This window comes from Staurois parvus, unplaced genomic scaffold (genome assembly GCF_062004578.1).
Source record: "Staurois parvus isolate SC_StPar_1 unplaced genomic scaffold, SC_StPar_1.0 ptg000490l, whole genome shotgun sequence".
Lineage (NCBI taxonomy): Eukaryota > Metazoa > Chordata > Amphibia > Anura > Ranidae > Staurois > Staurois parvus.
In genome coordinates, this window is record NW_028318286.1 from 150,001 (window position 1) to 164,709 (window position 14,709).

Genomic DNA, 14,709 nt, shown 5'->3' on the forward strand with positions numbered 1-14,709 from the left:
TTTCATCCATTTAAATCCATTTTCATCTGTTTACATCCGTTTTTTTCATCCATTTACATCCGATTTTGTCATCCGTTTACATCAGTTTTTCATCTGTTTAGATCCGTTTTTATCCGCCTACATCCATTTTTGGTCCGTTCACATCCATTTACATCTGTTTACATCTGTTTTACATCCGTTTACATCTGTTTTTCATCCGTTAAGATCCGTTTTCATCTATCTACATCTATTTTTGGTCCGTTTTCATCTGTTTACATCTGTTTTTTTTTTATCCATTTACATCCAATTTTTCATCCATTTACATCCGTATTTTCATCTGTTTACATCCATTTTTCATCCGTTTAGATCCGTTTTCATCTATCTACATCCACTTTTGGTCCGTTTACATCTGTTTTTCATCTGTTTACATTGTTTTTTTTTCATCCATTTAGATCCGTTTTCATCCATCTGCATCCGTTTGTGGTCCGTTCACATCCATTTATATTATTATTATTATACAGTATTTATATCCGTTTTTCATCTGTTTACATTGGTCTTCATCCGTTTTTCATCCATTTAAATCCGTTTACATCCGTTTTTTTCATCCATTTACATCCTTTTTTCATCCGTTTACATCAGTTTTTCATCTGTTTAGATCCGTTTTCATCCACCTACATCCATTTTTGGTCCGTTCACATCCATTTACATCTGTTTTTCATCTGTTTACATCTGTTTTACATCCGTTTACATCTGTTTTTCTTCCGTTAAGATCCGTTTTCATCCATCTACATCCGTTTTTAGTCCGTTTACATCTGTTTTTCATCTGTTTACATTGGTTTACATCAGTTTTTCATCCATTTACATCCGTTTTTCATCTGTTTACGTTGGCTTACATCCGTTTTCATGTCTACATCTGTTTTTTTGTAATCCATTTACATCCATTTTTTCATCCGTTTGCATCCATTTTTCATCTGTTTACATTGTTTATGTCTGTTTTTCATCCGTTTAGATCCATTTTCATCTGTCTACATCTGTTTTTGGTCCGTTCACATCCATTTACATCTGTTTTTCATCTGTTTACATCTGTTTTACATCCGTTTACATCTGTTTTTCATCCGTTAAGATCCGTTTTCATCCATCTACATCTATTTTTGGTCCGTTTTCATCTGTTTTTTTTTTACCCATTTACATCCATTTTTTCATCCATTTACATCCGTTTTTTCATCTGTTTACATCCATTTTTCATCCGTTTAGATCCGTTTTCATCTATCTACATCCACTTTTGGTCCGTTTACATCTGTTTTTCATCTGTTTACATTGTCTTTTTTCATCCATTTAGATCCGTTTTCATCCATCTGCATCCGTTTGTGGTCCGTTCACATCCATTTATATTATTATTATTATACAGTATTTATATCCGTTTTTCATCTGTTTACATTGGTCTTCATCCGTTTTTCATCCATTTAAATCCGTTTACATCCGTTTTTTTCATCCATTTACATCCTTTTTTCATCCGTTTACATCAGTTTTTCATCTGTTTAGATCCGTTTTCATCCACCTACATCCATTTTTGGTCCATTCACATCCATTTACATCTGTTTTTCATCTGTTTACATCTGTTTTACATCCGTTTACATCTGTTTTTCTTCCGTTAAGATCCGTTTTCATCCATCTACATCCGTTTTTAGTCCGTTTACATCTGTTTTTCATCTGTTTACATTGGTTTACATCAGTTTTTCATCCATTTACATCCGTTTTTCATCTGTTTACGTTGGCTTACATCCGTTTTCATGTCTACATCTGTTTTTTTGTAATCCATTTACATCCATTTTTTCATCCGTTTGCATCCATTTTTCATCTGTTTACATTGTTTATGTCTGTTTTTCATCCGTTTAGATCCATTTTCATCTGTCTACATCTGTTTTTGGTCCTTTTACATCCGTTTTTCATCTGTTTACATTGTTTTACATCCATTTTTCATCCGTTTTAGATCCGTTTTTACATCCGTTTACATCCGTTTTTCATTCATTTACATTGGTTTACATCCGTTTTTCATCCCTTTAGATCCGTTTTCATCCGTCTACATCTGCTTTTGGTCCATTCACATCCATTTACATCCGTTTTTTTGTCCGTTCCAGTTTTTTTTTCTTGCGGATGAAAAACAGGGTTTTCTTTCGTTCAAAATGCTAATGCTAACGAATGCTAACGAATGCAAACATTAACGGATGTAAAAATATGTTCCTCCGTTTACATCTGTAAGTCCATAGAAATACATGGGGGTCCGTTTTTTGTCCTCTGTAAACGGACAGATGAAAAACGGACATACGGAACACCTGTGTGGAAGGGGGCCTAGGCGTGGGCGGAGCTGGGACCCACGTCATCCATCAAATCAGATGTCTTGTCGATGGGTATCTCCTCACGACGCCTCTCTCCCGACATGTCACCTTGTGCATTGAACAGACAGAAAATGGAAGTAAAATCAGCGCCGTTCGGCGTCCTTCCCTCCCTCCATTAATTGCCGGTGACTGTTTGCCGTGTCGCTCGTGTAATTTAAAAGGGAGAATAAAACGGCAGATAACACAACGGCCGGATCAGGCCGGAGAGGAAATAGTACATTCTAAATATTGGCATTTTTATGTGAGCGCTCGCCCTACAAGAGCGACGGTTGGAAACCGCGACAGGCGGCGGACGTCTCAGGAGCTATTAGCCGTGAGATAAAAGTGTAATCTTCTTCCTTTAGGTAATCTGGAATGGGCCATTTAAGCGTTTTTATTAAGTGCGTCTTTGTCTGTATCTTCGCGTGGAAGCCTTCAGAGCGCAGCTGAGAGCGGCGATAATGGCGTCAATGGGATTAATAAAATTAGTATATATTTTTTATAGGGCAGCACAGTGGTTAGCACTTCCACCTGGCAGTACTCGGGGTCGTTGGTTGGAATCCCACCTGCCTGGAGTTTGCATGTTCTCCCTGTGCCTGCGTGGGTTTCCTCCAGGTACTCCGGTTTCCTCCAACACATGCTGGTAGGTTAATTGGATCTTGTCTAAATTGGCTCTAGTATGTGTATGCCCTAGGGGGGCAATCCAAAAAGTAGCCAATGCATTTCGGGAGGGGGGTGCTCCCGGGGAGGGGGGGGGGTTGCTCCCTAGGGGAGAGAGCTAGAGCTATCCTTGGGTGAAACTCCTCCTATGGTCCTGTGAAGTCCCCTCTGGCACAGTCCCCCAAAACTACCCACCTTTGTCTTCAGCCAATGGCTGAGTTCCAGGCCTTTGTTGCCTCCCCCTACTTCCTGCCAACATCACTTCCTTTTGCATGAGTTCCATGAACCAGTCCAACAAGTTAATTAGCATATGAATAGGGAACTTACTGTATAGCTTCTAAAAACAATACATGATAACCAAATTGCATCACTCCATATATTTCTGCTATTAAAAAAAAATCACTCAAATTTCCATACCAACACAGGTGTGTGGATGTTAAAGCCAGGGGCGGACTGACAACTCATGGGGCCCCCAAGGCAATAGGGGATCATGGGGCCCCTGGGCAATAGGGGATCATGGGGCCCCTGTGTCCTTGCCCAAACTCAAAAAAACCTATGAAAAAGGTACCAGGGGCATCTCATGGGGCCCCCTACTGACCCCGGCCCCTCGGGCAGTGCCCGAGTTTCCAAATGGTCAGTCTGCCCCTGGTTAAAGCCCACCCTTCTTGCTTCCACACATTATGTGGGTGTCAACAGGTAAAAATATACAAACAAATTCCCCAATTTGAGGGTTTTTTTTTTTGTAAGAAAGCTACCTGTCAAAAGGATCCATAGAGGCCGAGATACAGGCACTGGAGTTATGGAAAAATCATGACTTTTTTTTTAAAAAGTCGGTGTTTGCCCCGCCCCTTTTATATTCTACACTTCTTCACGGAAGACTTGAGAGGGTAGCACCTGGCTTTTCCAGAAGTAATTGAGATTTGCAGATATCTTTACCCACCTACCTTGGTGAATCCGGTGATGGTTTTGACTTTCCGTGGCCTTTTTATTTATTTTTTATCCTCACAAGCTGAGATTAGTGACAGGTCCACTTTGAGCTTTTCGCCCTTTGCAGAAAGGCTGCCGGATATCTCACGCGGTGTGTCAGCGTTCCGGCATTCAGCATTTGTGTAAGGTGCAGCGATTTCCACTAATTAGGTCAGACCGCGTGCCTGGCCCGGGGGGGTGACTGCACACCGCCACGTCACGTGGCAGCTACATGTTCCCGGGATGTCTCTTCCGCTCGCTGCGTTCACTGACTCAGCGTGGATGAGCAACGTATGTCATTGTATGGAGGATCTTCCTCTGCAGGCTCCAAATTCTGAGTGACATCCACACTCTGCCACGTGCCATTCCCCCGGAGACCGATCGCTGCATTGTGTCGCTCGACTTCTACTGACGGCAGTTAGTTTAGGATTTGTAACTGTTTTTTTTTTCTGATATCATAGATTTTCCAGCGCCAAATGTGCCAAATTCAAGGTTGGCTCCTTTCGTTTTGGGTGCTCAACTTTCCTGATAAAGGGAGGGGGGCCCTGGTGTGGCCCCTGACATCGCCAAAGGGCTGCACATTACTTTTAGAAACAGGAGACTTGGAATTGAAGAGCCACGCCACAGCTAAGAGGTCCAGATACAACGTTAGTCCTTTACAAGTCAGGGGGGGCAATCCAAAAAGTAGCCAATGCGTTTCGGGAGGGGGGTGCTCCCAAGGGGGGGGGGGGAGTGTGCTCCCAAGGGGGGAGAGCTACTCCTATGGTCCTGTGAAGTCTCCTCTGGCACAGTCCCCCAAAACTACCCACCTTTGTCTTCAGCCAATGGCTGTGTTCCAGGCCTTTGTTGCCTCCCCCTACTTATTGCCAACATCACTTCCTTTTGCATGAGTTCCATGAACCAGTCCAACAAGTTAATTAGCATACGAATAGGGGACTTACTGTATAGCTTCTAAAAACAATACATGATGACCAAAATGCATCACTCCATATATTTCTGCTATTAAAAAAAATCACTCAAATTTCCAGACTAACACAAGTGTGTGGATGTGAAAGCCCACCCTTCTGGCTTCCACACATTATGGAAGTAGCCAATGCATTTTGTGAGAGGGGTGGGGGTGCTCCCAGAGTGCCAAATAAGGTGATGAAGAGAAAACAAAAATCATTATTATTATTCCAATTATTTCCTAAAAGTGTATTGTAAAGCCTAAAGTGCTGAATCGTGTAGAGAAGGGTTACAACTTCAGTCCCGTTGGGGAGATTTCCCCCAATTCCTGTCAAGGAGCAATAGGAAGTGGGAGGAGCTCTCTACAAATTTTCTGTTACCTCCTGTTTTGGTGACAACTGTAACATTTTCAATTTGCCGCCACTTTGGGGGTCTATTTATATAAAAAAAAAAAAAGTTCATTTCCTGAATGTCATTTGTGCAAACTGAAAGGAAATTTAAAGTGTTACTAAACCCACAACAGTACAATCGGTCTGTAGATGCAGTAAAGCATGCTGGTTATACTCACTGTGGAACCTAAGGGGTTAATCCTCTGCATTGTGTAAAAAGGCTGTTTGATCCTGTCTTCTCTGCTCCTCCCCTTGTTCAGATGTCCACGCTGATAAGACAGACTGAACCTGTAGCCCTTCGGATATAGTGAATGCAGGGTCCAGGGAGACCAGATATAGTAAATGCGGGGTCCAGGGAGACCAGATATAGTGAATGCGGGGTCCGGGGAGACCAGATATAGTGAATGCGGGGTCCGGGGAGAGCGGCTATAGTGAATGCAGGGTCCGGGGAGAGCGGATATAGGGAATGCAGGATCCTGGGAGAGCGGATATAGTGAATGTGGGTCCGGGGAGAGCGGATATAGTGAATGCGGGGTCCGGGGAGAGCGGATATAGTGAATGCGGGGTCCGGGGAGAGCGGATATAGTGAATGTGGGGTCCGGGGAGAGCGGATATAGTGAATGCGGGGTCCGGGGAGAGCGGATATAGTGAATGCGGGGTCCGGGGAGAGCGGATATAGTGAGTGCAGGGTCCGGGGAGACTGGTTATAGTGAATGCGGGGTCCGGGGAGACCAGATATAGTGAATGCTGGGTCCAGGGAGAGCGGATATAGTGAATGCGGGGTCCGGGGAGAGCGGATATAGTGAGTGCAGGGTCCGGGGAGACTGGTTATAGTGAATGCGGGGTCCGGGGAGACCAGATATAGTGAATGCGGGGTCCGGGGAGAGCGGATATAGGGAATGCGGGGTCCGGGGAGAGCGGATATAGGGAATGCGGGGTCCGGGGAGAGCGGATATAGGGAATGCGGGGTCCGGGGAGAGCGGATATAGTGAATGCGGGGTCCGGGGAGAGCGGATATAGGGAATGCGGGGTCCGGGGAGACCAGATATAGTGAATGCAGGGTCCGGGGAGAGGATATAGTGAATGCGGGGTCCGGGGAGAGCGGATATAGGGAATGCGGGGTCCGGGGAGACCAGATATAGTGAATGCGGGGTCCGGGGAGAGCGGATATAGGGAATGCAGGGTCCAGGGAGAGTGGATATAGTGAATGCGGGGTCCGGGGAGAGCGGATATAGTGAATGCAGGGTCAGGGGAGAGCGGATATAGTGAATGCGGGATCCGGGGAGAGCGGAAATAGTGAATGCGGGGTCCGGGGAGAGCGGATATAGTGAATGCGGGGTCCGGGGAGAGTGGATATAGTGAATGCGGGGTCCGGGGAGACCAGATATAGTGAATGCGGGGTCCGGGGAGAGCGGATATAGTGAATGCAGGGTCCGGGGAGACCAGATATAGTGAATGCGGGGTCCGGGGAGAGCGGAAATAGTGAATGCGGGGTCCGGGGAGAGCGGATATAGTGAATGCGGGGTCCGGGGAGAGCGGATATAGTGAATGCGGGGTCCGGGGAGACCAGATATAGTGAATGCGGGGTCCGGGGAGAGCGGATATAGTGAATGCGGGGTCCGGGGAGACCAGATATAGTGAATGCGGGGTCCGGGGAGAGCGGATATAGTGAATGCGGGGTCCGGGGAGACCAGATATAGTGAATGCAGGGTCCTGCACACACACACACTGTATACATGGACACGTGTGTGTGTGTAACATATATAAAACACACAATTTTAATTCTGGTATAAAACAATCAAATGATACAAATACTGTTTAATATACTATACATATAAAGTGAAGAGATAACTCCGCCCCAGGAGGGTATTTGCTAAGTGCTAATTGGATGCCTTCCCTCCAAGTGTCGGCCAATAATTGGAAGATTGATGGATGTCGTCATTGGTCCCGGGATTTGATCTGGGAGCCAGAGAAGAATTTTCGTCTGTCTTCTGGGTTTGCCTTCTTCTGGATGTACAGTACAGTAGGAGGAGAAGTAGAATGTTGTACTTTATCTTCCACCTTCTCTATGAGATTCCTGTTACAAAGGGTGGGACGGCGCCCACCGCTGGCCTATATAGACGCGGTTTATAAAGGACTCCCGACGTCTCGCCATTTGAGGCGACTAACGCACGCGCTGACCTTTCCCCATCACGCTGTGATTACCTCCTTGTGTCCGCGGCCGGCTCAATAAAAAAATCATTTATTTTTATGACCAAAGCGTGCATAATGTCATCGGAAATAAATTATTCCTCATAAAACGCTTTCTTCCAGACGTCTTTAATATTTAATAGACAGAAGAGAGATCTGAATGAAGAGAAGGCCTCTGTTTATAGAGCGTCATAAATGCCCCGTTCACCATCCATCAGCCTGTCCATCGCCAACAGAAATCTGAGAGCTGTGTCCTGTACTGTTCAGGGTGTCACCAGGACAGGAAGTGGGGGAAAATATCCCCGCTGGGAACACAGACAGCAAGAGAAACGAAAACATTTTAAATCCTCCCTCCAGCCTCCCCTTCAGTCTTGTACGGTTGTAAAGGCTCCTCCCCTTCAGGCTTGCACAGGTGTACCAGCTCCTCCCCTTCAGTCTTGCACAGGCGTACCAGCTCCTTCCCTTCAGTCTTTTACAGGTGTACCAGCTCCTCCCCTTCAGTCTTGCACAGGTGTACCAGCTCCTCCCCTTCTGTCTTGCACAGGTGTACCAGCTCCTCCCCTTCAGTCTTGCACAGGTGTACCAGCTCCTCCCCTTCAGTCTTGCACAGGTGTACCAGCTCCTCCCCTTCAGTCTTGCACAGATGTACCGACTCCTCCCCTTCAGTCTTGCACAGTTGTACCGGCTCCTCCCCTTCAGTCTTGCACAGGTGTACCGGCTCCTCCCCTTCAGTCTTTTACGGTTGTAAAGGCTCCTCCCCTTCAGTCTTGTATGGTTGTACTGGCTCCTCCCCTTCAGTCTTGCACAGGTGTACCAGCTCCTCCCCTTCAGTCTTGCACAGGTGTACCGGCTCCTCCCCTCCAGTCTTGCACAGGTGTACCGACTCCTCCCCTTCAGTCTTGCACAGTTGTACCGGCTCCTCCCCTTCAGTCTTGCACAGGTGTACCGGCTCCTCCCCTTCAGTCTTGTACGGTTGTAAAGGCTCCTCCCCTTCAGTCTTGTATGGTTGTACTGGCTCCTCCCCTTCAGTCTTGCACAGGTGTACCGGCTCCTCCCCTTCAGTCTTGCACAGGTGTACCGGCTCCTCCCCTTCAGTCTTGCACAGGTGTACCAGCTCCTCCCCTTCAGTCTTGCACAGGTGTACCAGCTCCTCCCCTTCAGTCTTGCACAGGTGTACCAGCTCCTCCCCTTCAGTCTTGCACAGGTGTACCAGCTCCTCCCCTTCAGTCTTGCACAGGTGTACCGGCTCCTCCCCTTCAGTCTTGCACAGTTGTACCGGCTCCTCCCCTTCAGTCTTGCACAGGTGTACAGGCTCCTCCCCTTCAGTCTTGTACGGTTGTACAGGCTCCTCCCCTTCAGTCTTGTACGGTTGTACAGGCTCCTCCTTTTCAGTCTTGCACGGTTGTACCGGCTCCTCCCCTTCAGTCTTGCACAGGTGTACCGGCTCCTCCCCTTCAGTCTTGAACGGTTGTACCTGCTTCTCCCCTTTAATCTTGCACAGGTGTACCTAGCGGCGGACTGATAACTCATGGGGCCCCAGGGCAATAGGAGATCATGGGGCCCCTGTGTCCTTGCCCAAACTCAAAAAAGCCTATGAAAAAGGTACCAGGGGCATCTCATGGGTCCCCCTACTGATCCCGGGCCCTCGGGCAGTGCCCGAGCTTCCAAATGATCAGTCTGCCCCTGGGTTTACCGGTTCCTCCCCTTCAGTCTTGCACGGTTGTACCAGCTCCTCCCCTTCAGTCTTGCACAGTTGTACCGGCTCCTCTCTTGGACTAAAATGGCTTCCTCTGATGTCATTGCACACTGTGAGCTTCTCACAATGTGCACTAGAAGCTTCAGGAAGTCAGATAGAGCTCCGCCTAATTTCCTAGCTGGAGGACGTCCAACATCATCTAGCACTTTCCATCCCGCAGCTGAACGGCTACATTGGCCTAGCTGCTGCGTTGTGGATAAATGCTCTGTTGGACCCCCCTGACCCCCTCTCTTATCTACACCACTGCTCCACAACCTAAATGCCCCTGCCCCTGGCCTCCCTTTCATTCAGTAGTTTTACTCATGGAAGCTCAACACCACCTGTAGGCATTGCCTGTGCAAATGTAGCCTGCCTGGGAATCAATGCATTTTGATATTTGCATAACCCCTCCCAAGTGGCAGCTTGCTACTTGCATCAGGAGCACTGAGGCAGGGTGCTGTGTTTTCAGGAATCTATGTACTGCACCCTGTTGACCCCTCCCACCAGCCATGATCTGCCTGCATTGCGTAGGCAAGTACAGAGGTCATGTGATGATGTCGCTGCGTCTAAGATAAGTTGACAGGACTTTGGATGGTAAAACCATTCACAGATGCATTTCAATTGTGTATTCAGATGTTCCGGAGGTTCCGCTCTAGGTAACGCTACATATAAATGTCTTTTATATTTAGGTCTCAGTACCCTGTCTTGTACCCTTGTCTGATAATTCGCGGCAGTTTCCTGGTTATCGCATGCAGTCCGACATATCGCAAAAAAGCATTCAGAGCCTGGAGGTCTACCATCATAAGACCGGTAAGGATTCTTTACAGTAAAGGTGTTACAATGATACACTGGGCATTCCTGATATTGTCTTGTTGTTAGGAGTCTGTACAATCGGTTGTATAAGTATTTGCTATCTGATCTATACCTTTAAAATGTGCAGGCACAGAAAAATACTTGTTGACGTGCCAGAAGTTCAGCATTCTCCTGTAGAGGCAGACAACGCACTGAAATCCCAACCAGCGTTGTCAGCCCTTCTCTCTGGACTACAGAACTCCATCCATCACCCCTCCCCATGTGGATACATTTATCTCCTTCAGAGCAAAACATTGCTGCTGCCTTGACTCTCAGGAGACTCCCCACACACGGTGTAGTGAAAGGGCTCTTGGGTGATGTAGTTCTGGGGGTGTGCCTTTATCAATGGGAACTGAGATCCCAGCAGCTGTCAATGCAATCATATTAAGCCTGGTGATGATGTCATCAAAGCATTTCTCTACCACGGATGTCTCCAAGCTGTGGCCCACAGGCCACGTCCGGCCCTCTACAGGACTTTATCCAGCCTACAGCGAGGGTCAGTGGCATATCCTCAATGTACACTGATTGAGGAACCAGGTTAGCAGAGACTGCCTATGGTATATGTGTGACGGGAGTGACTTTGGGTGGGGGGCCCATGGAACACAGCCCCCTTTGGAGAGGTGGGGAGACCCCTGTCTCAGCTCCCCATATCCCTATTATGTGTAAGTCACCCTGTGTCTGTTAGGGGTACAGAGTGATCTTTCCTAATATTGTGTAGACATGTACAGGTGGGGTGTGGGGGTTGTTCATTGTTTACTGCCAGGTGGTTGTCCCATTGTTCTATTGTGTGTCTTGCTTGGGAGCAAACTATTATGGGATGTATGTGTTTGTACTGGCTTGGTGGGGGGTGTTTCCGGCAGCCCTTCCCCCTTATGGGACGGCCTGCTGATGTGTTTCCTGTTGCTGGGTGTATTTCCCCGCCCTGTGTATATATCTTGTATCTATATTAAAATAAAGCAGTCCACTTCCTGCTTTACGACAATTCTGGTGTGTCTCTTCTTGTTTGGTCAGCGGTGGTGTCCGTGGATCTGTGTTTGGACAGGGAAGCGAGAGTCTAACGGAAATACCCTAGTGCAGTCGGGATCAGGTTCCGTTACAATATGCTTCAACCCCCACCTAGACTCTGTAAAGGGGGGACTTTTTTTGGTGTACTCTGATGTAAGAGGGAGTCTGATGGGGACCCCGATGTTAGGAGGAACTCTAATCGGGACCTTGATGTAAGGGGGGACTCCAATAGGTACCCTGATTCAAGGTAGACTCTGGCAGAGACCTTGATGTAAGGGGGACTCTGATGGGGACACTGAAATTAGGGGGACTCTGAAGGGTACTCTTATGTAAGGGGGGACTGTGATGGGTACCCTTTTGTAAGGGGGGCTCTGATGGGGACCTTGATGTAGAAAGGGACTCTTAAAGGTGCCCTGATGTTAGTAGGCACTTTGAAGGATACCCTGATGTAAGGGGTGACTCTGATGGGTACCCTAATTTAAGGGTGACTGTGATGGGTACCCTGATGTAAATGTGTAAGGAAGGACTTTGATGGTGCCCTAATGTAAGGGGAAGTCCGATGAGGGGTACTCTACTGGATACCCTGATGTAAATGAGACTCTGATGGGGACCTTCATATAAGGGGGCTTTCATGGGGACCCTGAAGTGAAAAGGACTCTAATGGGGAACCTTGACATAAAGGGGGACTCTAATGGGTACCCTGATGTAAGGGGAGTGCCCTGATGTAAGGGAGACTCTGATGGGGACCCTGATGTAATCGGGGACTCTAATGAGGACCCTGATGTAGGCTTTGATGTCAGGGGGTACTCTGAGTACCCGGGTGTAAATGGGACTCTGATGGGGATCCTTGACATAAGGTGGGACCCTGATAAAAAGGGAACTCTGATGAGGATCCTGTTGTAAAGTTGAAGCTAATAGGGACTCTGAAGTAAGGGGGAACTCTTATGTGGACCCTAATGTAGAAGAGAATCTAATGGGAACCCAGATGTAATGGAACGGGGGGGTTGGGGTGGTAGGCTGATATAAGGGGGGGATCTCTTATGGGAAACCTGATATAGGGGAGAACCTAATGGGGACCCTGATATAGGGGAGAACTCTAATAGGGGCCCTGATATAGGGGAGAACTCTAATAGGGGCCCTGATTTAAGGGAGAACTCTAATAGGGGCCCTGATATAAGGGAGAACTCTAATAGGGGCCCTGATATAGGGGAGAACTCTAATAGGGGCCCCGATATAGGGAAGAACTCTAATAGGGGCCCTGATATAGGGGAGAACTCTAATAGGGGCCCTGATATAAGGGAGAACTCTAAAGGGGACCCTAATATAGGGGAGAATTCTAATAGGGCCCCTGATATAGGGGAGAACTCTAATAGGGGCCCTGATATAGGGGAGAACTCTAATAGGGGCCCTGATATAAGGGAGAACTCTAAAGGGGACCCTGATATAAGGGAGAATTCTAATAGGGGCCCTGATATAGGGGAGAACTCTAATAGGGGCCCTGATATAGGAGAGAACTCTAATAGGGCCCCTGATATAGGGCAGAACTCTAATAGGGCCCCTGATATAAGGGAGAATTCTAATAGGGCCCCTGATATAGGGGAGAGCTCTAATAGGGGCCCTGATATAGGGGAGAACTCTAATAGGGGCCCTGATATAGGGGAGAGCTCTAATAGGGGCCCTGATATACAGGAGAACTCTAAAGGGGACCCTGATATAAGGGAGAACTCTAAAGGGGACCCTGATATAAGGGAGAATTCTAATAGGGCCCCTGATATAGGGGAGAGCTCTAATAGGGGCCCTGATATAGGGGAGAACTCTAATAGGGGCCCTGATATAGGGGAGAACTCTAAAGGGGACCCTGATATACAGGAGAACTCTAAAGGGGACCCTGATATACAGGAGAACTCTAATAGGGGCCCTGATATAGGAGAGAACTCTAATAGGGCCCCTGATATAGGGCAGAACTCTAATAGGGCCCCTGATATAAGGGAGAATTCTAATAGGGGCCCTGATATAGGGGAGAACTCTAATAGGGGCCCCGATATAGGGAAGAACTCTAATAGGGGCCCTGATATAGGGGAGAACTCTAATAGGGGCCCTGATATAAGGGAGAACTCTAAAGGGGACCCTAATATAGGGGAGAATTCTAATAGGGCCCCTGATATAGGGGAGAACTCTAATAGGGGCCCTGATATAGGGGAGAACTCTAATAGGGGCCCTGATATAAGGGAGAACTCTAAAGGGGACCCTGATATAAGGGAGAATTCTAATAGGGGCCCTGATATAGGGGAGAACTCTAATAGGGGCCCTGATATAGGAGAGAACTCTAATAGGGCCCCTGATATAGGGCAGAACTCTAATAGGGCCCCTGATATAAGGGAGAATTCTAATAGGGCCCCTGATATAGGGGAGAGCTCTAATAGGGGCCCTGATATAGGGGAGAACTCTAATAGGGGCCCTGATATAGGGGAGAGCTCTAATAGGGGCCCTGATATACAGGAGAACTCTAAAGGGGACCCTGATATAAGGGAGAACTCTAAAGGGGACCCTGATATAAGGGAGAATTCTAATAGGGCCCCTGATATAGGGGAGAGCTCTAATAGGGGCCCTGATATAGGGGAGAACTCTAATAGGGGCCCTGATATAGGGGAGAACTCTAAAGGGGACCCTGATATACAGGAGAACTCTAAAGGGGACCCTGATATACAGGAGAACTCTAATAGGGGCCCTGATATAGGAGAGAACTCTAATAGGGCCCCTGATATAGGGCAGAACTCTAATAGGGCCCCTGATATAAGGGAGAATTCTAATAGGGCCCCTGATATAGGGGAGAGCTCTAATAGGGGCCCTGATATAGGGGAGAACTCTAATAGGGGCCCTGATATAGGGGAGAACTCTAAAGGGGACCCTGATATACAGGAGAACTCTAAAGGGGACCCTGATATAGGGGAGAACTCTAATAGGGCCCCTGATATAAGGGAGAACTCTAAAGGGGACCCTGATATACAGGAGAACTCTAAAGGGGACCCTGATATAGGGGAGAACTCTAATAGGGCCCCTGATATAAGGGAGAACTCTAATAGGGGCCCTGATATAGGAGAGAATTCTAATAGGGGCCCTGATATAGGGGAGAATTCTAATAGGGGCCCTGATATAAGGGAGAACTCTAATAGGGGCCCTGATATAAGGGGGAACTCTAATAGGGGCCCCTAATATAAGGGAGAACTCTAATAGGGGCCCTGATATAGGGGAGAACTCTAATAGGGGCTCTGATATAGGGGAGACTCTAATAGGGGCCCTGATATAAGGGAGACTCTAATAGGGGCCCTGATATAAGGGGGAACTCTAATAGGGGCCCTGATATAGGGGAGAACTCTAATAGTGATTTGTGTGGCCTGTGGACATTGGTAAAATATACAATGTGGCCCTCATACTGAGACATTGGGGCCCCCAGCTCTACTAGAAGAAGATAAAAGGAAGATCCCGGGTCATGATCCAGAGGGGTTCAGGGTTAAATGCGGGTGGACATCCCCTTTAATTCCTCCCCCATAACTGACAAGCGGCGTCCCCCGGCCCGCTCTCCCTGCGCTCGTTATCTGCGCGGTGATGGCGG

General features: G+C 47.6%; 1 long non-coding RNA gene across 4 annotated transcripts in view; it reads left to right on the plus strand.

Moving 5' to 3' along the window:
• The window catches only part of LOC149452189 (uncharacterized), a 154,829-nt gene that overhangs the window by 35,661 nt on the left and 104,459 nt on the right, over positions 1-14,709 (plus strand). For all 4 annotated transcript variants that reach the window (XR_016314910.1, XR_016314908.1, XR_016314909.1 and 1 more), the window contains exon 3: positions 9,929-10,049. This is a non-coding gene — a long non-coding RNA (uncharacterized LOC149452189). The remainder of the gene's footprint in view (positions 1-9,928; positions 10,050-14,709) is intronic.